Raw genomic sequence first — 25,764 nt, forward strand, 5'->3', positions numbered from 1 at the left:
AAGTCACCTTTGAAAATAGCACACACATTTTAAAAAATCAGAGCAGTTGTACTTTTTTTTTTTTTTTGGTAACTCAATTTATGACCATATTATTTGCTCACAATAATGATTTGGGGACTCAGCACCATAATATTAAAAACCAGAGAAGCCTTAGAGAACTATCATCCACCCCTGCCAACTTACAAGTGTGGAAACCGAGGCCATGAGGGATGATATGACCTGCCCGTGGTCACTCAGCCAACTGGTGGCCGGTCGCCGGACCAGACCTTGGGCCAGGCCCCTGAGCCCACAGAGCGCTCTGCTCTCTGATTGGGAGTTCACTGGACAATGGTTTTTGTTTGGGTTTCCATTTCAAAAGCAAAATTGAATGTGTCGAATTTGAGGGCACTGTCGGGCCTCAAGATTCAACTGATGAAATAGAGAAGAGATTGGAAGGGAGGTACCACTTTCCTTGCTAAGCCAGAGAGCCGGGGCCTTGGGGCTTGGCCGGGAGCCGGGGCCTGCTGCAGCCTGCTCGCCCTGCCTGTCCCCCATCCCGGCCTGCAGTTTGGACAGCTGGGCTGTGCTCAGTTACATGTGGGAGTTCCCCGATCTCTGGGGCAGCAAAAGGGAAAGAGGTCCTGTGATGCCCCTCGCCTCGCTCCGCAGGACAGCCTTGCTCCTGCCTGTGGCCAGGGGCAGTGGAGAAAAAAAAGAATATAAACGGGACAAAGGCACTAGTGTGTGGTTGCAGTTTCAGCAAGAAGATGTGCTGGGGAGGGGGCGCCCACAGCCCAGGCTCCAGGGAGGAAAGAGAAAAGGGCCAGAGAAGGAGCTAGAAAGAAGCGCCTCCACGAATCAGGGAACCACCGGCCTAAGGAGAGTGGGATCTGGGTGTGAAGGAAGGACGAAGCAGGTGGTTAGAGCACCCTGGCTTCCTTCCTCTCTTTTCGGCCTGAAGTGGCGCCTGCCTCAGTTTATCCATCTGACAACTATGCAGCCCAGGAGTAGGAAGGCTGAGGGAGCTGAGGGGGCTGAGGAGGGAGCTGAGGGGGCTGAGCAGGGAGCTGAGGGAGCTGAGGAGGGAGCTGAGGGGGCTGAGGAGGGAGCTGAGGGAGCTGAGGAGGGAGCTGAGGGAGCTGAGGGAACTGAAGGGGGAGCTGAGGGGTGAGCTGAGATTGGAGCTGAGGAGGGAGCTGAGGGGGTAGCTGAGGGAGGGAAGGAAGGAGGGGGAGGAGGGGGAGGAGGGGGAGGAGGACCCGCCCCGTGGGCAGCAGCGTGAGCGCATGCGCAGACACAGCAGCCAGAAGCCCATGCCGGGTTTCAAAGGGCCACACCACGTCTCAGCCCCTCCCACTCCCGGCGGGCCAGCTCTTCTCCGTGGCCCACTGACTGACTCAGTGCGGCCTAATCCTCCACCTCCCACCTGACGTGCTTCTCCCAAGACACACCTGGGAAGGCAATGACCTCACTACCTCTCTTCACGAAAATCACTCCCTTCTGTAACCACGTCCGTGCTCAGACCAGCTCGTGGCACGGCGCGGCTCAGCTGTGCGTGTGCGTGCTGGGGAAACGCAGCAACTCAGCACCTCTCGCTTTCTTGCCCACCAGCAGTCAGCGTTTCATCCGCGTGGGTGCTGGGCCCCTTCGGCGGCCGCCCCCCACCCCGGTCCCTCAACAGAGCTCCTGGAATCCATACAGAAACCGCCCCGGGAGCGGCGCGGGTTCCTCGGGGGGCCCTGGAGCTGGTGACGGAGTGGTCATCATCGCCTGCATGCTCCAGATGCCCTTTTAATACTCAGCTATGACCTTGTTCTGTGTTGGGGGGGGGTCGAAAGGTATCTTTCTTCAGTATCAAGTTTAAAGGGAAGAGATGTGAGGGAATGCCAAGGGATGGTGGCGGAGGGGGAGGGAAGTGGAAATGAGGCTGGGGGGGGGGGAGCTCTAACTAAGGCGTCCTTCCCAGGGGGCCTGCTTAGAGACAGCCTTTCTGAGGCTATGGAGTGGCCCTGGAAAAGCAGGCCAGCCTCGGGCATGGTGGGCTGCCTCCCATGGCATCATCCGTACAGGGCTCCCCGTGGGAACTGAAGGGCACGAAGGAGCGACTTGACCTGAGGGCGAGTGTGGAAACTCGCAGAGAAAGGAAACTGCAGACTGCCGTGGATCACCCCCCCCCCCATCCCGTCCCCACGGAGCAGGGCAGAGGCCCCACGGTCCTGCCGGGACGCACGAGCACTTCGTGGGGCTGGAGCTCACAAAGGAAGCATGTACCGGGCATTGCAGGTGTGAAATAATGGATGGAGGTGCCCGTGAGTGCGGGTCCTCATACGGGAGGCGAAGCGAGCTGCTCTGCCCCCTAGGAACTGGGGCCCGGGGGGGATGGGACAAACTGAACATTTACTCAGGACATGCTAGGGCCTTTCGCTACTACCCAATCAGGTCTGCATCACACACCCATTTTACAGATAGGGAAACTGAGGCTCTGAGCAGCTGTCACATGCCAACTTTGCCCAGTACTTGGGGAGCTGGGATTTGAACCTCTTCTCTTCTCATTACCCGCGCTGCCCCCCAGAGAGCTCAGCAGGCTGCCCTGCCGTAATTTAGCATCAAAAACTGTGTGGCAAGAAGGTAGGAAGGAAGGCCAAAGCCACCTCCCATTTGCAGCCCCTTCCGTATTCCCACCCCGCCTGGGGCGAGGGAAACCCAGAGAGTGCAGAGTCTTCTCCTGGTGCCCAACACAGCCAGGACACACCCAGGACACATCCTGGGGTTGAGTGGAGGCTTCTCTTGCGACAGCATCAAGGCTGAGGCGAGAACCCAGCGTCTCACAGTGCTGAGACCCACGGTGGAGCCAGGCTCCTCCTTCGGGGCAGAAGGCGGGTGCAGCAAGATGATGCACAAGGCTGGGTTGTCTGAGGAAACTGGGGTGGTTTCAGTTCACACAGGTTTGGGGAGGCACCGGCTAGTTTCAGTTCAGGACCAGTGAGGTGGGGAGGGAGCTTCTCTCCATTGTTTGGCTCCATCATGAGGCATGTGGGGGGGCCAAACCAGCCCATCCTGATCAAATGTCTCTGAAGGGTCTGCCCTCCTAGGAGACCCAAGTGCCCCGGGGGAGGGGAGATTCTTGGTTTGGCCTTTAGTGTCCTGCAGACTGGATCCTATTTTTTATCTCCCCCAGAAGCATCTCAGTCACACAAAGGGTCATTTCAGAGTGCAGGGGGGCCCCAGAAGGTCCCGGGTTTGATGCCAGAGTGATGGGGTGAATCTGGAGCATGCAATCCTAGAAGGAATTCTTAATCTAAGAATTGACTTCCTATCTAAGAGGGTGGGAGGGGAAAGAGGCAGAATAAGGGTGGGATATCTAACTGGCCAGGTGTTTAGGGCAAGGGGCAGGGGCTGATGAGGTACAGGTCAAGGTCAGCATCAGGTCTATGTAGCCCTGGGTGGATAGAAGTGCTGATGTCAGCAAGAACCCCCCTTCCTGCTCATCTTCATCTGCTGCCATTCGAGAGCCTGTGGTATCCATAGAAACTAAAAGAATCAGGTCTGAGGTTGGGGGGTCCTCTTGCCCCTCTTTTTCTTTCTGCACTCACCCCCTCATCTCTCTCATTTCCCTGCTCCCCCCTTTTTCTTCCTCCACATCTCTGTCTTCCCCTGGAATGCTCCACATGCCCCATTCACCGACCCCTAACTTCCTTCCTTCCCTCTCCCACATCCCCGCGCATGCCTATTTGAAATGAAGTCACACTTCGGGGACACTCTCCTATGCTAACTCAGGGCCCCTCAACCTTGGCTGCTGTGACACAAACTGCCAACTGGCCCCAGTATTCTGTTCTTTTAGACAAATTTTAACTGGGCATAAGAGCACCAAGAATAAAGACTACACTTTGTATCTAAGTTTGATGCCAGGACTAAGACCTGGCCAAAGGGAAGTCAGCAAGTATGTCATGCACAAACTTTCCTTTCCATCTTCCTTGTTAATAGGTATATGGACATGATGGCTGGAGCTCATGCAGCCATTTTGGCCTATGGAATATACCACAGCCAGTTACATACCTCCCAGGATTTGTTCAAACAAGCTTTCTCTGTCCATACCTCTAATAATCCCCTGAAAGGACCCCCTAACACCAACCACATTCTCGTCAGCTAGCGAAGGGCTTGGATTTTCCACAGGGAGGCTGACTGAGTTCCATGCCATCTTGTGGCAGAGGTTAGGGAGCCATGACATTTCACCTGGTTGGCTGGGACGGGCCCATTGTGGCAGATGTTCCTGAATTCCTCACGTTGCTTGCAGGTACAACCCAACAGCCCATTGCTTCATGCCTTCCATCTCATCCCTTTCACCTCCTGCCCCAGGGCCTCCCTGTTGCTGCTGAGGAGCAAGACACCGAGGCGGGGTGAGGGGGGACCTGCTTACCCAAGCAGGTACACCGTCCTCCAGGCCAGGCCCGTGGGGCTGTAGCTGAGATGGGCAGGTAGAGCCGCACTAACTCACAGTCCCTCACTGGGTGGCTCCACGTGCCCTGGTTCTGCCGCTGTGTTGAGTCCGGCTCTCCTTTGCAGGCGATGCCAGACAGTGCCACCTGGAAGTACAGGGATCCTGATGCCCTGCGAAGCCAACTTTGACCAAGGGGAGAGATGACTGGACAGACAAATCCCTCCCATGAGGCCAGCAGGCCTTTCTGGAAACATCCCACAAAACATCAGCTGCATTTGCCAAAAGCTGTGAGCAGCTTCGTGACACAACCCTTTGTAATACACCCTCACCTCTCTGCCTCTCTTGCCTTTTTCCCTCCCTCTTCCTTCCTGGGGTTGCATACTGCAAAAAAGGACGGGTGCATTTGCTCTTGCATCGTGCGCTGGTTTCTGGGGCGCCTGGGCTAAAACAGGGAGACACTTGGGGGACGACACAGAAGCCATGTGAAGGGAGCCAAAGCCCCGAGGACGGTGAAGCCCTCATCCCCGTCCTGGCTGCATGCTCTGTTTTTTATCTGAGAAACTAATGTCTATCGTATTTAAGCCACAACTATTTTGGATTTTTTTTTCTGCCTTGCAACCTTGTCCTAATAAATGCAGCTGCTCAGGAGAACCACTCCTGCACTGTAGTTCCCTGGAGCAGTGCCCAGCCCATCATTAAAATATTTGTATCCCTTTCTCTTCATGTTCCAGTGTCATTGGCATTGACTTATTTTGAGCCACACAGCACCCCTATGAGGCCGGCCGAACAGGTGTCATTATTCCTTTCCATTCACCACTCTTCCCACCCAACTCCCTCCTAAAAGGACAAGGAAATGATATCTCTTGGAAGTATATGATTTGCCTAAGGGCAAGAACTAATAGGAGAAAACCCCCAGCCTCTGGCTTCCAGGCCATTAAACCAGACTGGACCATTATTTCATCCCTGCCCTTCAGAGGTCACACAGCTGGGGAGTCAGCAAATTTCCAGTTCTCTTTCCAGGCACACCATGGACTGCCTTTCCTGCCCCCTTGAAGTTAGAAGTGGCCTCGTGTCTGACTGAGGCCAAAGCAATTCCTACAGAGGTGGTATGTGTGCAGACAGAAGCTCTCGAAAGCAGTGGTGATCCACGGGGCATTTTCCCAACTCTGGCCTGGGGACCCGTAGAGCCGGGGATGGTGCTTGCTCTGACGCCCAGGCATGGAGAAGGGCCCCAGCCTGCTCCTAATGGCCGTGTAATGAGAAAGAGAAGTAAACCTTTTGAGTTTTAAGCCACTGAGTTTGGGGGGGTGCTTGTTTACTGCACCATAACCCAGCCCGACCTGACTAATACATGCATGATGTGGGCCAGTCGCATCCAGAGAATCAGGCTCATGTTGATTTGTTTTTGGAGGGGACACATCAAAGCCAGTATTATTAAAATATCAAAGATCTTCTCAAATTCCGACAGCCCTGAGATCCTCAGGAAGGGTGTGTCTGTTAGTTGAAGCATTCACAGCAAGAGTTCTGGAAAACCCTGGAGGTGAAGGCCAAGAATGTGCTTCCATTTTGGCGCTCACGGGCCTGAGCCAAACGGAGCGGTTTCCAGGCTTCTGCCATCAAATGCAACTGCTCTCCTGGCGTCACTGACAGTCAGGTGAGACCTTCTGACTGGCCCAAATTGGCTTTTAAAAACTGGTTTTGTACCATGCAAGGAATTTGTAGTTTTATCCTTGAGAAGAGACAAGTGGCTCAACAAGGGCCATAAATACATCTCCATCTTCCCCTCCAACTCTGTGAAGAAACCCCTCTCCACTGAACCCCATCAGCTCCCGGGCCATTCTGCCCCCTGGGTGGAGAGAGCTGGTAAAGAGGGAAATAAATCCATTCCTCCTGCCTGGAGCCAGCACAGCTCCGAGGAAAAAGATCCACTGATTCCCTTTCCAGTGACTATGGACATATCTCAGGATGAGAGAGAGAATTTGCCTCCATGGGTTGCTGGGGGGGAGGCTGGACAGCCCCAACACAAACCTACCCTTTCTTTTTTTTTTTTTTAATGATTTTATTTATTTATTTGTCAGAGAGAGCACAAGCTGGGGGAGCGGCAGGCAGAGGGAGAGGTAGGCTTCCCGCTGAGCAGGGAGCCTGATGCGGGGCTCGATCCCAGGACCCTGGGATCATGACCTGGGCCAAAGGCAAACACTTAACCTGCTGAGCCACCCAGGTGCCCAAGCCTACCCTTTGTTGGTGAAGCTGTGCCAAGATCATGGTTGCATTTCCTGTCCAAACCCTTGGCCCAGGAGAGTTAAAACACTTTGAGAAGGACATGGAATCATCACTCAAAACAGTAAGATGGTTGCTTCTTTTGAGTTTGTGATCTTTGTGCACTGCAGCTCTCTTTGAGCGAACACTGGCCCAGCCTAGAACCCCCAGGCAGATGTCCTTGTGCCCAGCTTCTGTGGGCCACCTTCTCATTGTCTGCACACCTCCTCTTGTCTATCTCTGCAGCCCTTCAGGGCCCCTGCAAGCCCACCTCCTCCATGCAGCTCCTAGCCACTTAGCTCCCTCCTGACCACAAAATCTACAACACTTAATTATATAACTAATAGTCTCACGTGTGTCGTTCCATTGTCCAACCTCATTGTTAATCACACAGGGCAGGAATCAAGCCTTGTTTTCTCTTATTTCCATCTCTCCTCGCTGCAGAGATTTTGCTGGGGGCATGAGAGCCATTCAACAAGGACTCTTTCTGCTTCGTTTCCCAAGGAGGTTGAACCCAAGGCTGTTTCCTATTCTTAATCTTTTAGAACAGATGTTAAGGGTCAAAGCATCGACAACCAACTCTTCACAGAATATTTTTTTCTGGGTACTTCTCACTGCCAAACACCGGTTTGCAAAAAAAATCCTAAACCCATTTCTTTTGGGGAAATGACCCACATGCATCTGAATCTTTGACACTGCAAGTGCTTTGTAAGCTCATCTGAGTGTCCAAGGAAAATGGAAAGATCTTTCCAAGACTAAAAGTATCAAAGCTGACCAAAATTTAGAAAATCTCTGAGAGAAAATCCCACACACAGTTCCACCGCCTCTGTCCTGAGCCACTATCGTCTGTCATCTCTCAACTGGATTATTGTGAGAGATCCTTAGCTTGTGTCCTGCCTGCCAGGGTTACTCCCGTTTCCTCCCGGGGATAGTTGGCTGCTGGGATGTCTGCGTTACAATACAAATCTCACTGGGCAAGGCCCTTGCTTAAAATATGCCCATGCTACCCAAATTCCCTACCCTATTCTATGAGACCCTCGTCACTTGCTCCAACCCCATCACCCGCCTTCCCCTCCCCAGTGGCCAGAACTAATTACGGTACTTTGGCAGGTGCCCTGGGCTCTCTGACCTGGAGCCCTTGCACTTCACACTTTCCTCAGCCTGGAATGCAATTCCCAGGCCCTCTTTTCCTCCACTCTGTCTCCATTTAGAAATCAGCTGCCTCCCTTGAGCCTCCAAGACAGACACCTCCTCATGGGTTAGCACACGGGACCAGGGCAGCCTGCTTCCTCGCCAACACTCCTCCTTAGACAGCATCTAGCCCACATCCACGGGGCATACACATCCTGTCACCTGCGCCCTGCCCCACGTTCATCCTTGTCTCCTCCTTTGGGGAAAAGGAATACTCGGGGGAAGAAGAGCAGAGGGCTCACAAGTAGAGTTAATTTTCAGTAAGTTAAAAACACCTGTCATGAGACCCTACAATACAAGAAACAGGAAGAAAGGGAAAACAATATCACCAAATATACTCAGTGGACTTAGGTCAATTCACAGTTGAGTTCTCCAACTGGGCTTGGCCAGAAAAAGAGATCGCCGTGATTTAAATAGTGCCAGGAATTCTGGGCAGTAGAGGAAAATGGGCCAAGAGAACTGCTGTCCCCTGAGTTTGGGGCAGGAGGGTGAGCAGTCCTGGTCTACGGTCATCATGGTTGCTGGAAGGCTGCTAAGAGCTCTTCCATTCTTGGGTTGCCTGTTAGTCTCAGACTCTCTCTCAGACTGTTCAGATTTTATTTAGTTTTATTTTAACTATATTCATCATTTGTTGACTTATATTCTATGTCAGGCCAGATCAGTGCTTCTTTGTGTGTAAGGTACAGTGGATCATGGGGGTCCGTGTGCATTTAGTGGGGAATATCAAGGATATGCCTCTCAAGGAAAAGGTAGATGAGCGCTTAGCATGCCCCCTACTGAAGGACCCCTCACACCACCCAGAAACTGTCTGTCTGCTGGCCCATCAGCTGCACTAAACTGTGGGCTCATGAGGACAGCAAGTGTGTCCATAGAGCTCCCTATGTTTCCAGATTCATACTGGGTATAGGAGATGCTCCTAGTAGCATCTATTTATAGAAGTAACATTTTTTTTTTTTTTTTGGTTGAATGAGATGGTTAAATATGCAAGGATGAGTAAATCAATGGAAGAACAAAGTTAAGGAGAGATAAAGGACAGAAACCCAAATTACAAACCAAAAGGAGGCTTTTTTTTGAGAGAGAGAGAGAGAGAGAGAGCGCGTGAGCTCCTATGCACTAGTGGTGGGGGAGGGGCAGAGGAAGAGGGAGACTCTTTTTTTTTTTTAAGATTTTATTTATTTGTCAGAGAAAGAGAGAGAGAGAGCACAAGCAGGGGGAGCGGCAGAGAGAGAAGCAGACTCCCCACTGAGCAAGGAGCCCGACGAAGGACTCGATCCCAGGACCCTGGGATCATGACCTGAGCCTAAGGCAGATGCTTAAAGGACTGAGCCACCCAGTTGCCCCCAAAGTGTGATGGAGGCCCTGCCCACATTGTGGAAGGTAGGAAATGCTGCTGTGAGACTAGCTGGAAAGAAGTCCTTGGGTGACAGTGGAAATAAAAAGTGTTTAATTGCATCAATTGTCACAAGGACTGGAGAAAATCAGAGATAAATGCTGCAGACTTTCTCTCTATCCCCGCTTACTATCAGAAATAAGCATAAAAACAGGACAGTCCTAATCCAAACTATCTCGTTCCATAGCTGCAAACCGTTTGGTGTCAAGACAGGAATGTTCCATCAAAACCTGCAGGGTCAGAAATGACTCCAGATGTTTCTAAACAGAAGGAATTTAGTATAGGGAATGGATTACAAAATATTGGAAGGGCTGGGACCACGAGGGGAAAAGGTAAGGTTATCTAGAGATAAATAACATGAGGAATCTGCTACCAAGTCTAAGGCTGAAGTCGAAGAGCAAAAACAGACCCACCTAGAGCCCACAAGGGTGGCCTCCGAGGCTGCTGGGGTACCTGCCCTCACTGCTGCACCAGAAGCCGCTGCTCTTACCCCTGCAGCAGACCAAGACCCCACCCTCCACTGATGCAGGGGGAACCGGGACCCCATGCTCTCCTCCGGGGGCTGCTCACAGTTGTCGAAACCACACTCCCTGCCCGGGGACCAAAGAACCCCAACTTTGCGGCCACTGCCACCTCCAGAGGAAACAAGACAGACAGAAAGTCTTGTCTCCCTCCAATCATGAGACAGCACCCACCATTGGAAGACACTAGCAGGAACTGACATGACAAGAGAATCTGGACAATGTAGTTTGCACACCTCCAGCTCCTTGCACTACAGAAGAGAGCACGAAAGGGTGGGAACAGAGAGAGGTGGGACAGATCCTGGGCACACCCATAGTGTGGGGATGTGCAGGTCCTATGTAACCGATGTGAATGTGTTTACGCACATGTGTACGCAGGTAGAGGTAAAGGTGAGTGCACGGACGCGCACGCGCTCATACACACACACACACACACACACACACACACACCTGTGTCTGAAAGGCAAGGGATTATTATTAAATTAACATGCTCCCGGTTCAGTCTAGACATGTCTCAAAACGACTGCTTCAGTTATGTCGTTGGGCTAAATAATAGCATCCTAACCACCCAGGGAGATGTGTTGCCTCAGTCTAGTGATCACTACTCATTAACACAGCTCCCATGGGCAGGCTGGTCCTTTCCAGGCTTTCCGACAGCTCACGGCGGAGCAAGCATGAGGGTTCCCTACGCTCACATGGAGTGAATACGCAACTCGTCACTCCCAGTTCCCAGAGAATTTTCAGTGTTAGAAACAAACTGAATAATGGTATATTCAAGGGAATAGAATTCCCAAAATGCTTTTGATCCTGTGAATATTCAAGAGAAATTTCTCCTCCAGAGACTTTAAGATACATTTTTAAACAGTAAGAACTTTTAAGTAGTATGAATAAGAAATATTATTATGAAAATGAGAAATAATAAAAACTTTTGGGGGCGCCTGGGTGGCTCAGTCAGTTAAGCATCTGACTCTTGGTTTCAGCCCAGGTTGTGATCTCAGAGTCATGAGATCGAGCCCCGCATTGGTGTCTGCACGCAGCTCCGAGTCTGTTTGAGATTCTCTCTCCCCCTCCCTCTGTCCCTCCCCCCGAGCTCCCTCTCTCTCTCTCAAATAAATAAATATTTTTTTAAAAAAAAAGAAAGAATAAGAACTTTTTTTATTTCTCTCTGGAAATCTTTCTAATGACAAGGATGAGGGCACTAAATGACCTCCTGAGGATGTGTTTTTTTGTTGGTTTTTTGGGTTGTTTTTTTGTTTTGTTTTGTTTTTGCTTTCTTGGTTTGGTTTGGACTGGGGTATCAGGAGGTGTCTGGTTTCCTTTTTTTTTTTATTTTGAAATAATTCCACATTTACAGAAAAGTTGCAAGAATAGTACAAAGAACTACCATATGCCCTTCACCCAGATTACCCCATCTGCTCCCTGTCTGTCTGTCTTACTCCCTCCCTCTCTCCTCCCCCATCTCCATTAGTTCCCCTTCTGAACTATTTGGAAGCAAGCTGTAAACCCGATGCCCCGTACTCCCACATATTCCTGTGTATATTTCCCCAAAACAAAGACACTCTCCTACATAACCACAGTACGATCATCCACAGCAGGACATAGACTTGGATACAGCGCCCCCATCCAAACCAGAAACCCCATCCCAATCCCACCACCAGCTCCAACCATGTCACCTTTTCTTTTCTGGTTCAAAGCCCAATCCAGGATCACGCCTTATATGGAGTCGCCATCCATATGGAAGCCACACAGCCTTTCTTTGCCTCCCCTGTCCTCGACAACCTTCAGAGAGAGATCTTTCATTCTGTCGTGGACCCCCAGCAGGGCCAAACAAAACCTTCCTCATGGCCAGCCTCAGGAGTGACCCCGGCTGTGTTGGAGCACCACCTCGGGGTCACCTTAAGTGCTACCCGGGGTATTGTCACTCTTGGTCCCCTGACCAGGTGAGTGACCAGGTTTCTCCCACATAAAATCAGTCCCCACTTTCAGTCTATAGTTGATAGAGCTTTGAGGAGAGATCCTTCCAGATGGTGCTTTGCTTTCCAATCACAAGATATTGGTATTTTTACCCCATGCTCAGTCTGCACTCCTACAGATTCCCTTTACCTCTCCCAGCCCGGTTTGACCTGCTGGACACTTTAACTGATGTTGTGTCTATTCTGCTGCAAGAACGCGAAGCCCGGGATTCCCAGGTACTTGGATGCCCATCCTGTCTTAAGCTCACTGAGCCTCAGTTCCCAGAACCAGAAACGGGGCCCTAAACGGGCACGAAGAAGTTCTAAGTTTCCTTCCAGCTTTCAGATTGCACAATTTAAGTTCTAATTCTGCCTGGAGGCCCCTGTGTCTGAGCTGTAATCAGCTTTTTGGCAACAGCCCTTCACTTTATTAATGGAGTGGGGGTGGGTTGTTTGGGGAAAAGGCATCTCCTAGAATCCTCCAGTACAATGGGCAGAGGAGGGAACAGGAGCTTTAGCCTTGGGTGGCGAATGGCCACGTGAGCTCTGACCTCCTGTCTTGCCGAGCCCAATCTTTGGAGGTGATTCTGACTCTTATACTACGGGTAGTTCACGATCACGTGAAAATGATCCTGCAAGAGGAGAGGCCTTCATTTAGCTCCTCTCCCTGTCTGCTTGGTAAATTAAAATAGACAGAGAGAGAGAAAGTAATTAGCAGTGGCACATCGATGCCCAGGGACAGGAAGGGGACAGCTAAAGGAATAGTTGAATGATTTTGTTCTTAAATCATAAAAATGTTCTAAAATGGATTGCAACAACGGTCAAACAACTCTGAATATACTAAAAACCATTGATTTGTAGACTTTACGTAGGTGAATTTTGTGGTATGGAAATTATCTCAGTAAAGCTATTTCACACACACACTCTGACACACTCTCAGACACAAACACACACACACACACACAGGTTGACAAGGAAGTACCATCAGAGAACTCTAATCTCACTGTGCTGATGGAAGACACTGGAAGAGATCATCCAGATGTGGCCCCAGGTGAGGTCAGGTGAGGTCAGAGAGGTGTTGGAGACAGGGAGAGCACTCAGGTGGGGTGGGGGGTGCAGGGAGAGCTGGTGTAAAGACTGGGGGTTGGGAGGAGGCCCATGAGCAAAAAATGTCAGAGTTCCTGCTGGGCAGATGTGCTGTTTTGGTAGATCTCAGGGTCTTAACTGGTAGATCAGGAAAGGGATAACCTTGCCCCAGATTCAGTTGTGCAGGGATTTCTGGCAAGGAGAGGACCTGGGATCAGGCTGCCCACAATCCCTCTGCTTAGCCAGCTCTGGAAGTTACCCTTCTATTCTCAGTCCCAGGTGATCTCAAGGCTTCAGGGAAGTAAAAAGTGGATTCTTCTCCCAAAAAATGATAGATAGATAGATGATAGATAGATAGATAGATAGATGATAGATAGATAGATAGATAGATAGATAGATAGATAGATAGATAGATAGATAGATAGATAGGTCTGTGGTTGATTCCAAGGATAATATAGTGAGGTTATCACAAGGAGTCCAAAAAAAAAATTATATTTTGGATCTTAATTTGACAAATTCCCAGTTGTGTGAAGTTGACAGATAACTTATGTTTACACCTCACTTCTTCATCCATGAAATGGGCCTAGAAGTGGTGCTTGCTTCATGGGGTTGTCATGGACACTAAGGAAGAAAATGAAGGTAAAACAGTCAGATGCAAGTACTCAGTAAATGTTCATTGTTGTCAGTCTTCATCTTACTCTTATTATGATTATGAACTCCCCGTGCATGTCAGGAAACTAAGAGCCTAAACATGAGGGCTGTGATCTGGCTCAGCACCCGGTCAGGTTCTGCTGGGCAGGCCGTGCGCTGACTTCTCCCCGGGGAAGCAAAATATTCACGCTGAGGCTAAGTTAGAAGAAGCTCTTCCAACTCAGCTGGAAGATGCAGATGTGGGGATGCTGGAATCCCAACCCAATATAGTCTGAGGGGAGTAAATCAGAGATTTGAGGTCTCATTTTCCAGTACTCTGTGAAAGAGACACTTTGATGGTGGCTGACCGTGGCTCTGGGGGCAGTGGTCCTTAATTAGGAACACGTGGGTGCTCGGCACTCAAGCCTCCCTTGGGATTTCCATCCTGCACTCAGAAGTCCCTGATGACTGACTGGGAATCAATATAAACTACGTCATTGTGATCTGGAGTCCTTCTCTGCTACACAAAGGCAGGGAGTATAAGAAAAAGATGCTTTGGCTTGGAAATAGCAAGCAAAAGCACTCCCTACGGAAATTACCTGGGGCCAGGCAGGAAGACAAGGAAGGAGCTTCTAGGTGACTTGGAGGCTGGGCCAAGGAGAAGGATGCGTTGATTTCAATGGGCCCTTCACAGGGAGAGGCACAGGTGAAGTCAGAGTCTGAATCTGAAGCCTTTTCTGGAAATGAGGCACCTCCCTCCCTCTGAACTCATTTCCTCTCAGGCTTTATTCAAGCAGGGGTTTCTGTTGAAATAGGAGACGCCCCAGCACCCAAGGTGGAACTGTGGGGGAAGCAGGACCAGTCCCTGGCCTGCAGGCTGCCCGGACCGCCGAGGAGGTGGGCTTCCAGCCTCCAGGGAAACCTCTGTGCTCCCTTATCTCTAGGTGAGCCCAGGGATCCTGCAGAGGAGGAAAGGGCGGGGTGTGGGCGGGGGACAGGAAAATAGCTCAGCTCTGGTTGCCCCAGGCACACCCTCATCACTGCGTCATATCTTCTTCCGAGCCAGAAATCCACCCTCAGATGTGCACACAAAGCTAGCATTTAGAGGAGCTGCGCACACACCTCAGAAAGCCTTTCAAAACAGCACAGCTCTGAATAGCTGTCTGGTGTGTCTGTCTCTTTAAATGCTGTTCCAAAAGATGAGGTCTTTATCAGCAGCAACAGGAGGGCAGCAGAATGGTTCATAAGTTGGTGGTTTATAAAATCAACATCTTTGTCTTTTTGCAATCACAGTCATTCTTATGCTCAGAAGTCAAAGGAGAAATAACCCAAACAGAAGACAAAAGGTTGCCTTTTTACACCAATATGTGTTTGGGGACTTTTAAAGCCAACTGACAAAGACCAAGTAAGGAACAGTCACATCCCATAATGATGCCTGGGGCACCTGCTTCATCAAGTAAATGCAGAAAACAACATTGGAAGTTACCTGAGAAGTGTGTTCACTGTTTCTCGCATCCTAAAAGCTGAGCTTTGAGGGGATGAGGAGTCCCTAGCCTGGGGGTTAATCTGCCCCTAGAAGTCACTTACTGAAGGAAGTCCAAGCAGCTGGGAGTCTGACTGCCTGGCTGGAAACCAGATCCGTGGCTTGTTGCCCCTGTGAACCGGTCAGAGCCCGTTTCTTATTCCATAAAATGGGCGTTGCAAATTGTACCTGAGTAGTTATTCCCCCATAAGTATTAAAGACAGTGCTTAGATGTGGAAGAACTCGGTGTTAAAGAGGACTGACTACGTGATCCACCTTCCTGAGTTTACACATGGGGAAAGGGAAATGCAGAAAACTGAAACTAACGTCGTTCAGAGTCTAGTCCAGAACTTAGAATAGCGTGTTTGGAGTTATTACTATTATTAAGTATTATGAATCATATCCTAGGTAGCGATACTCTTTTTTTTTTATTAGAGCAGGGGTTGTGGCAAAAATGTGGGCCTTAGCCAGCTCAGGCTGCTCAGGAATGATGCATCCTCTACCCCAGCAGGTGGGGAACTGCTGGAGGAGACTTGGCGGGGGGTAGCCATGTGGCCACACTGCAGACCTAGCCTTGCTCGCCCCTGCCTTGGGCTTCCTGTGGCATTCTCCCAGGGAAAAGCCAAGCATGCCACACTGAGCTGATTGCATTCCACGACAGTCCTGTGGGGTAATGGAAGACTAGAAAGACAGAGAGATTTCCCCAAGACTCCATGATGGATGAATGAGTAGCTACATTGGGACTCAACCCCTCGTCACCTGGCTCTGGGCCCAGTGTTCTTTCTCCTGGACCACGAATCTTTGACTTACATGCCATTGCCCCTCAAAGAGAAGGAAATGTGGGGCAGTGTGAGGAGGAAGGTCCAAGAACAAAGTGAACTTGGCTCTCCTACAATTAGGGAAGAAAAATGTCTGTTGGGCTGAGGGTCACCTGGGTTTGCATAGACTATTTTGAAAGGATCAAGTGATTTAAATATCAGTAGCATGCAGATCTAGCGAGCTAGCACACAGACATGGGCTTACCCCACTACTAAGGGACACAGGTTTGCGGGGGCATAAAGAATAAAAATGGGAAATGTGTATTCTTTTAGAATGCAGTGAACTGTGTTTGTTCATCAAGAGTCCTGATCAATGAGATGATTCACTCACCCACGTAAGAGAGGGAATAAAAAACATCTAAGGAAATTTGGAATACTGCAAAATATTTATGTATTTGGAAAGAATTGTGAAGAAAAAAGTTCTAGGGGCGCCTGGGTGGCTCAGTTGGTTAAGCGACTGCCTTCAGCTCAGGTCATGATCCTGGAGTCCCGGGATCGAGTCCCGCGTCGGGCTCCCTGCTCAATGGGGAGTCTGCTTCTCCCTCTGACCCTCCCCCCCTCATGCTCTCTCTCTCTCTATCTCTATCTCATTCTGTCTCTCAAATAAATAAATAAAATCTTTAAAAAAAAAAAAAAAAAGAAAGAAAGAAAAAAGTTCTACACATCCCCTGAATTCCATGACAAGGAAAGAACAAAGGTGACAGTTACCTTTTAGCTCAGTAGATTGTTTCTGCCTTTGTTCCTTCCTTCCCTCCCTCCTTCCTCCCCTCCTTCCCTCTTTCCTCCCTTCTTCCCCTCCCTCCCTCCTTCCTTCCTTCTGGGGGTCATGAATCAATCATTTAGGTACTCATCAAGTACTGCAAATCACTGACCACTGGGGGATTCAGTATCTGAGAAAGCAGAAGAGGCCAGCCCTCCCGGATCACCGTTCTTACATTCTTGCCACGTTTTTTGTTGAGTGCTCACTACGCAGTAATCACTGAAAAAAAAAAAAAAAGTCATTTCATAGTACCTACAAATTTCCACCCCAGGACTATTCCCAATTTCACAGACATTTCTTCATAAATACTCACAAACTCTGATTTTCCTCTGAGGAAACTAAGGCACAACAAAATCAAATAGAAAGAAAGTGAAATAATTCCCATCAGAGAGCATGTCAGGGGCAGAAATAATTATAACAACAACAAACAGCTACAACCACAAACATGGTAAAAAAGAACCCAAGTTCAGTTCAGAAGTTGAACTCAAATCACTGTTTAAGAAAGCAAACACTAAAGAACCCAATCTATTCCCATCCTACTAGACTATCCCTTATCTCCAGCAAAATGTTGTCCCATGCGTTTGTCATAAACTTTAGTTGAAACTCCATCAGTAAAACTAACATTCTAACTCTGGGGAAATGCTTTAAAATACTACACTGGTGCATGTTTGATGGTTTTCCCAGGAGAGACCCTAACTGTAAGATCAGTCATGAAAATGGAACTCCTCCTGTCTTCCATGTAGTCTTGAATCATGAGAAATTTTGGTTCTTAAAATACTAACAGGTCAGAGGGCAATCATGTTTTTTGCACTACGTATTACAGTACCGCAGAAGGCAAGCTGTCTAGGGAATAAAAAAAAAGTTCAAAGAGATTCAGTTGGAAGGTGCTCTCCAGGGACTATTATTCTCAAGATCGTACAACTTCAGAAGAGCATTCCTTTGCCACACTAGCGCAGGTCCCCACCTGCACTTTCATGTTGTTTTAAAGTAGTCGGGACAGCTACAATAGCCTACAGCCCCTGCAAACACACACACAGATCATGGTGGGAATTTTTCCCATGGCTTTATGGAGTCATTCAGCTCTGTACCTACAGAATTTCTCCTACAGCCTCCATGGAATACAAAAATAATGTGAGCTGGGAAAGACACAGAGGCCCAGGAGCAAGCATCCCCTGGTCAGCGCTAACGCCCCCTTTGGGATGTCTACCGAGCACACTGCTTTACGGAAACCTGTTTAACTCTGTTGGATTCATCACTTCCTAGACTCCTTTGGTCATGGAAATCTTTTTCCTCTAAAATTCCATTAACATCTCTTGGATTCTATGAAAGACTGTCTAGGAAAATCCTGCCTGAGTCCAAGCTTCACACTCTCACTCGATCTCTCACTTTGTGCCAGGATCTCAAAAAAATGCTTAGCTCACAAAGGGTGCACAATATTAACTGAGGGAATGAAGGCGCTGACAATTCCATGAGTGAGTGGCTCCGTGGGTTTACAGTAAGGTCTCACACACTCCAGGGAAAGCCTTGTCAGCAGGGAGCCTGGCATTCCCCACCAGCTCTCTGCCTCCAGGTAGAGAAGTTGTGCGAGGGGTCGGAAAAGGGCCCCACCACCTCAGTGCCCAGCCAGCCAAAAGGCAATGCTGCCAGTCCTTGAACTCTGGGCAAGGTGGAGGAAGCTCTGGAGTCTGGGGTTTAACATGGGATCGTGTTGCCTTAGACTCTGTCAGTGACAGGGGATAAAGGCCCGACAAGCTTGGCCATCTGGTTGGGTCCCATCACCTATCAAAAAAAAAAAAAAAAAAAAGGATCTGATGTTTGTGTAGCATGGAAAAAAAAAAAAAAAAAAGGTTGTACTCCAGGTCCACAATCCCTTTTTCAAGACCCTCTGGGACAACTGTGTTACAGAATTCAGAATTTTTCAGATTTTTAGAAAGATAATGCGGTACATATACCATATAGTGCATATCACCACTCTCACAGAGGACATAGAGCATTGCCCCATATGCAAATGTTAAGATTTCTGCAATGAAACACGAAGATTCATAAGATAAATTAAACCTATGAATAGTTTCAAGTCCTTTCAGGTCAGATTTTGCTGGCAAATGGCATCAGGTATACCAAATGCTTTCGGTTTTCATAGCCTTCCGGATTTACGATTATAGATAAGAGATGGGAGTCTTTAATGTGCTTCTTACCAGAAGGACACTTGCCACCAAGTGGAAAGGGTGGACAGTGTGTCTGTGCAATGAATCTAAGGGCTTCCCTTTACAGAAAAATCACACCTCCAGGGCATCACAAAATACTCCCCAACGTTTTATTTTTGATCAACATGCTTTGGACTTTGCTTTAACGATGTTTGCTTTGATTTGGAATCTCCTCTAGAGGGAATCTATCCATGTTTGCCTTTAAAGGATTCACAAGGACTTTAAGCTATTTTAACTATAATAAGGAGGGGCCCCAAGAGAGCGGGGGTTTCCAAGGCAAAGGGTTGAAGACCAATAGTTTAATGAGTCACCAGTAAATGTCTAAAGTCACCACAGTGCCTACCATTTGGCGTGGAAGTAATCACACAGTTTTTAATGTGCCCAGTGGCCATAACAAATGATTGTTTCTCTCCTCATAGGAGTTGTGAACTCAGATATCAGTCTTTGTGACTTCTGGCTTTATGGCCCCAGATTCTAACCTAGGAAGGGTGGTTAAATGCAGACTATCTCCTGTTGCAATTTTTAAAGGGCCTCCAATTTTCCAAAGTGTTCTAACAAAATCCTCACAACACAATCAATTATTATTTGCCTTAATAAAGTATATATGCCAGCCAACATGAAGTACTTATCCATGTTGCTAATCAGTGACAAGTGTCCCAACTTCAAAATGGTTGTAAATATCCAGTCTAGTATTCCAATCTCCACTGGAATATAATACCAGAGGATTCTGCCTATAGGATAGCTGTGGTATATTCACTGGTGTTCAGGCAGTGGAAACACCATGATTGTTATCTTCTCTGCCTCAGGCCATAGGTCCATTTACAAATAGCAGAGATTTTGCAAAATCCAAGTGCAACAAGGGCTCTCAAATAATATTTCCTTCATACCTTGACTTCCAACAAGATGACTTCAGACATGATGCTCAGGCCCATCATGTTCACTTCTATTTTCAGAGATCTCCCAACAGAAAAACTCACCCGTGCCAATAATCCATCCTGGGTCTAAAGTCCCTCACTGTCAATTTGTGCCAATTCAGCCCAAAGTTCCCAGATAAAAGGCCAATTGTGTTATGGCCTCTCACTGAGCCACTGAGCCTTAATAACCTCAAGAAGGGAATTTCCTAAATCTCATATCCAGTGGGGGATTTAGGACAATGAGTTCCTCTCCATTAATCTTGAATTCCTGGAAATGCTGAGGGTGTCAATAATGGTGTGTGTGTTTCTCTCTAGGTCTTCAGAGGTGAAAACCTTGAGGCAGCCAAGTGGCTATAGGACATGATGCCAACAGCAAAGGCCACCCGTATCCAGCTGTCAGATGGCATTTCGTCCTAGCAGTGGGGAGGTGGCAACAAGGGCAATCCAAGGACCATAAGCAGATGAATGACATGCAGCCCCCTGGGCAGCCAGAGCTTGCTCAGAACCTAAGGGCAAGGAAAATCAAAGCTGAACCATTCAATGGCCAGAGACCCTACGGTTGACTCCTAGCTCTCAGAGTAGGGATAGGCATTCCTACTCTCCAGGGGTTGGTGACACAATGGGAAGTGCGTACATAAAGGACATAGGAATGTATGTTGGGTGAGGCTGGGAAGAGCCCCAAAGAGAAGGCAGCCCCTCCAGGCACCATTCTGTAGGCAGCCCACACAAAACCTTAGAACAGTGCTTGGCGCACAGTAAGTGCTCAATAAATAAAAGTTCTCTCTTCATTTCCAGGCCTGCACCTTCTCTGTCTTGACTTCTCTATCAGTTCAGTCCCCCTAGCTCAACCACTTTCCCCTAGGAATCCTTATGTAGAAATCCTGAAGTCAGAACTTTGTTGCAAAAGAATTAGTTTTAAAATAATTGGCAATTAAAAAAAAAGATCGAATCCCTATTTATATAGCATTCTCAAAATAACAAAATTATAGAGCCAGAGAACAGATTAATGGTTGCCAAGAGTTAGGGATGGAGGATGATGTAGCAGGGTGAGAGTGATCCTGAGGGATGGACCAGTGATAGTAGTTACAAGAATCTACCACCAGTTTAATGTGATAAAACTACATACAAGCATACACACACGTACACACACAGAGATGACAGTTTATAAAACTGGGGAAATCTGAATAAGCTTGGTGGATTGCACCAATGTCAGTTTCCTGGTTTTGATATTATATCTAGTTTTGCAACATGTTACCAGTGGGCAAAACTGGAGGTACATGGGACCTCCTTGTACACTGTTTTGCAATTTCCTGTAAATCTATAATTATTTCATAATAAAAAAATTTTAAATAACTGAATCCACATGAATGACTTATATGCAATTTACTAAACCATTAAGGCAAGCATAAATAGGTGTATAGATAAACTGCAAATAACATGCACTCTTTTGTTCTGATACTAGCTTTCTAAATATCCCTCACTAAGAGATTGGGAAAACACTTACTGAGAGCCATCGCTTTGCAAAACACGCTGTATACTGTAGTCGCCATGAAGAGTACATTCTGAAGTTGTGCAGTATACAACCTGGGCAGTAATACATAGCACCTGCTTTTAGCCAACTACTGCAAAGGGATGTATCTCAGTGGCTGATTCTTTTCTTTCATCATCCTGGCTTCATGATCTATTTCTGTATCTCAAACTGCTCCACCTTCAAGTCAGTCTAGATCAGAGTAATCACATTTTTGTATCAGCATTGATGTTCTGATTACACAGGCTTCTCAGTTTCTGAGTCTACTTGTTCAAATTTCAGACATAAAAATAGAGTTTTTATTCACTTATTCAAAGCTCTCTATTGGGTACTTACTATGGGCTATAAAGATTAATTTCTATATTGTTATTCCAACCGTGGTGGAGCATAATCACTAGATACCCATGCGATGCTCTAGATTTAGGCACTTCATGCTCCTTTACTGGTTGCCCTGCAAAAGGCTTTCTACCTAGAAATGGCTTCTCTCCATAGCGCTGGTATAGATCTAATTACTTAACTTGTTGGCAGAAAGAGAACTTCCAGTGTGAAAGCTACTTGAAACAAGACTCCCCACTATGCAGAAGGCGATTCTGTATTTCTTTACAAGGTGGACCCATCAACTGTGGCTGGTATTGGACTTTCATTGTTCATCCATTTCAACCTGTTGATGTGTGATTCATTCATAATTACGCTGTTCACAGCAGGGCCGGTTCCAGCACCAGCCTGGTGCAGACCCAGGGAGGGGAACAGGTGGAGACAGGGGAGTAATGCACCAGAGTGAAGAGGTGGTTGCAGGGGCGAGAGAGGGCTCCCCTTTGTCCGGAGGGGTGGGGCAGAGAGAGAGAACTTCCCCCAGGGCATGGAGCCCACAGCCAGCACAGGCCCTTTCCTGATGTGCTCCTCCCACCCCCCATTTCCCATCAGACACAGGTGTAAGGGATGCACAAAGGCTGCTTCCTGAGCAGCGAGTTGGGACAAAGCCAACAGGTGATCTCAGGGTTTGGCACTTTCCCTGTGCTTCTGAAAGGAGACTAACCAGGAAGGCTTGATAAGGGTTTAGAGAGGAGCTAAGAAGGGGCAAGGCGGGGCTGACCTTCCAGCTTTAGGATCCCAACATTTTCCTGGAGCAACTTCGGTCTGAATGCACACACATTCATTCACGCATGCACACGCACACACACACACACACACACACACACACACACACTTGGGATTACCAATCACCAACTCCCGCCCCCACACACCAGCCCTACTCCCTGGTGGGCCTGAGCCCGCAAAGAGGGCTGCAGAGGGGCTCAAATAGTCAACTTTTCTCAGCCTTTAGGGAAGAACATAAAAGGGGAAGGGAGAGAGCTGCCTGAAAAAGATTTTGCCTAAACTCCACTGACCTTGCCAGTAAATAAAATGTTGCATAATTTCTAAAGAAGAAGAAGAGGAGGAGGAGGAGGAGGAAAAAATCCCTCTCCTCCTTCACCATCGGACAAGTCTGAATCCTAGCTACGTCACTTACTAGCTGTGTGACCTTGGGCAAGTGTCTTTATCCCTCTGTGCCTCACCCTTCTCATTTGTAACTGGAAATGATGATGATGATAGCAACCTCATAGGAACTGGGGAGGCCTGAATGGATTAATATGTGGGAAAGCACAGAGCAATGCCTGGGCTCCCACCAAGATTCACTTTTCTCTGCTTCTGTCTGCCTCCCCTCCCCCCCACCACCCCTTGTGTTTTTTCAAGGCCTCTCTGGGGCACCTTCTTCCCCATCCTTTTTTTCCCTTAAGAGGTAGCCCCATCCCATGATTAAAGGCATGGCTTTGGATTCAACTCCTCACTCCCCACACCCTTGCTTGGGCAATTGCGGGTCTTCCTACACCTGGGTTTCCTTTCCTATGACCATGAGTCCTGCAGCCTGCCTCTCAGACCTCAAGGACTCTGTGATGGAGGAAATGCCCCACATGTCCTGAGGAGGAACTCAGGGTTCCCTTGCACTGAACCAGAGTCCCCAGTGTTGCTGTCCATTCTTCGTCCTCCACTCCACATTAGGCTAATAACAGGAGAGACCATGTCAGGGGCAGTCACTGCCTTCCCAGCACTGGGGGGCTACGTTGCTCCCTGCCATCCTCAACCCACCCCGCAACCTAGCTCCTGCTCTCCCCACCCCAGAGCCCCCTCTGCCTTTCCCCAGAAAACAAGTGAAGTTAACAGTGTGTTGCCCTAAAGAGCAAAAACAAAAGATGCGCCGTGGGGAAGAAAGAGAAAGGGCTGGAAGAGCTTTCAGTGGGGCGACCACCCTGTCCAGCTTCCCGAGACCAAGGGGTTTCCCAAGACACGGCAGTTTCCTTGCTGAGACTGGGAGCATCCTGGGCACACCAACAGTCCAGCCATCCAGAATGCCCAGGATTCCCAGAAAATTACCTTTGCTCCTATGATAGTGGCTCAGAAACCGAAGTGACCATGTTAGGAAGATACTTAACTTCTCTGAGCCTCAGTTTCCCCATCTGTAAAATGGGGGCTAGCAACAGCCCCCTCTTATAATGCTGTTACGGAGAAGAAAAGGGCTCAAGCGAGTCAAGCTCCTTGAGCAGTGTGTGCAGCATGGTGCGCCCCCACATGATTGGCCTGGGATGCAGCCTTGTCCCCAGCCAGCCGCTGACCTAGCTGCCTGCTTACTCTCCCCAAATCTCAATGGCCTCGCCTGTCAAGCCGGTTCGCTGGTGACCTTAAATAAATTACATGAAGCTGGCCTTCCAGTTCAAGGCCCGCAGGAGACTCAGGTCCCTCCCTCTACAACATTCACCTTTTCCCAGTCTTTAGGGAAGAAGAAAAAGAGGAAGGGAGAGAGTGGGCTGAAAAAGAAGACTGCCTAGACTCCACCGCCCAGGCCTTGTGGCTAAAGAAAAGGCTGCATAATTTTTTTAAAAAAGGAAGACATTGAAACCTGACTCAGACTGACTGGAAAACCCCAGTCCCTCCTGTCCTATACCACCAGACAAGGAAGTCTCGGCGGAACAATGGTGGAAAGGATTTTTGTGAGGGAGGGACAGGCAAAAAAGAGAGGGCGACAGAAATGCCCCAGCCTCGGCCCAGCGCTTGGGTCTGAAACGCCCGATCCCCAGCACACGTGACACCCATTGGCCTGGAGAACACAGGAATGTCTGGAGGGGTAGGGCGAGATGGAGCAAAACCACTGCCCTTGATTTGCAAAGGGCAACCAGCCCGGGCATCTCTGTTAAAGCATCTGGCCCCGGTCCATATATTGTGACCTCTGAGCGCGGGCTGCAAACTCCGCAGCACTCCCAGACCCCAGCGGCCATGCCCCCCACCCCCCCACCCCCATTGCTGAGGGTGTGTTTCTCTTTCCCCCCTCAGATCTTCGGGGTCTGGCGGCATGAAGGAGGAACCAGCTGGCAATGGTCTCAAAGGCCTTTATGTGAAGGTCAGTGGCTCAGATGTTGCTATTTTTTAACATTTATTAAATGCCAATGGCATGCTGAGCTCAGGAGAAAGCAGAGGTAGATAGGGTGGGCGGGCACACACGCTGCCCGAGATAAACAAATGCACGGCATTCCAGAGCTCTGAGGAAAGATGCCCCTCAAAGCCCAAAGCTGGGAGCAGCTTGGTCCATGTTGTCACCTTTCAGGGGCGTTCTCAGAAATGTCCACTCCAGCGCTCAGAGAGAGGATAAATCAGAGCCTTGGGATTTATTGGCTGTCACCGTAAGGCTCGGCCACCAACACCAGCATTGCCAGCAACTTCGCAGTTGGCATGTTTCGCTCTGATGGCCCTTTGGGCTCCCTCCACGCCAGGTGCTGCGTGATAAAAGAACAGCTGGAGGCAAGGAACAGCCCTCGGTGTTCTTTCCAGTTACCCTAACCTGGAACTCCGCTTGTCCCTCCCCCAGGGCTAAGGGGGTGAGGATTTCGTTTGACCCAGAAGGAAAAATCCATCACTTTTGGAAAGGGTCAGCAGAGTTAGGGGTGCAGGGACCGGGACCAGACTTGAGGGATGAAATTCAGGGCTTCCATTGCCTTTACTCTTCCAGCTCACCTTCACCCCCTGTCCCAGTGTGCACTCACCTTCCTGGGTGCTGTATGGAAACACACGGGGCGGGGAGGTTCTGGGGGGGGGCCTGAGGGAGCCGCCCCTGAGCTCTCTGGTGTGCGAAGTAACAGCTCTTGGAGGCCGTTGGTTCAAACCCTAGCTCTACTCTGACTTGGGACAAGTTATTTCTCCCCTGGGCTTTAGTTTCTTCGTCTGTAAAATGAAGAGCTGGTGTGTGATGGGTTTGAAAAGCCCTCGAGCTCTAGGATTCGGTGGGGCAAGCAGTCCCGCCACGCATGCGCACTGAATGAGCGGTCGCCCCCTTTCTGGTGGGAGACGCAGGTGGAAGATGAGGGTGTGTTGGGAGGCTGTCTGGAAGATTCTGCTGGGGGGAAATGCTCTTCCACGTCTCCCCGTCTCATTACTCACTTGAATGGCCTTGCCAGATACTCTGGGTCCGGCAGCCGAAGTCCCTGCCCCCCAGCACCCATCCTTGCTCACCGTCCAGGGCGTCAGGGCCGCTGGGGCCAGGGT

Source organism: Phoca vitulina, unplaced genomic scaffold, assembly GCF_004348235.1.
Source record: "Phoca vitulina isolate PV1807 unplaced genomic scaffold, GSC_HSeal_1.0 scaffold31, whole genome shotgun sequence".
NCBI classification, from domain to species: domain Eukaryota; kingdom Metazoa; phylum Chordata; class Mammalia; order Carnivora; family Phocidae; genus Phoca; species Phoca vitulina.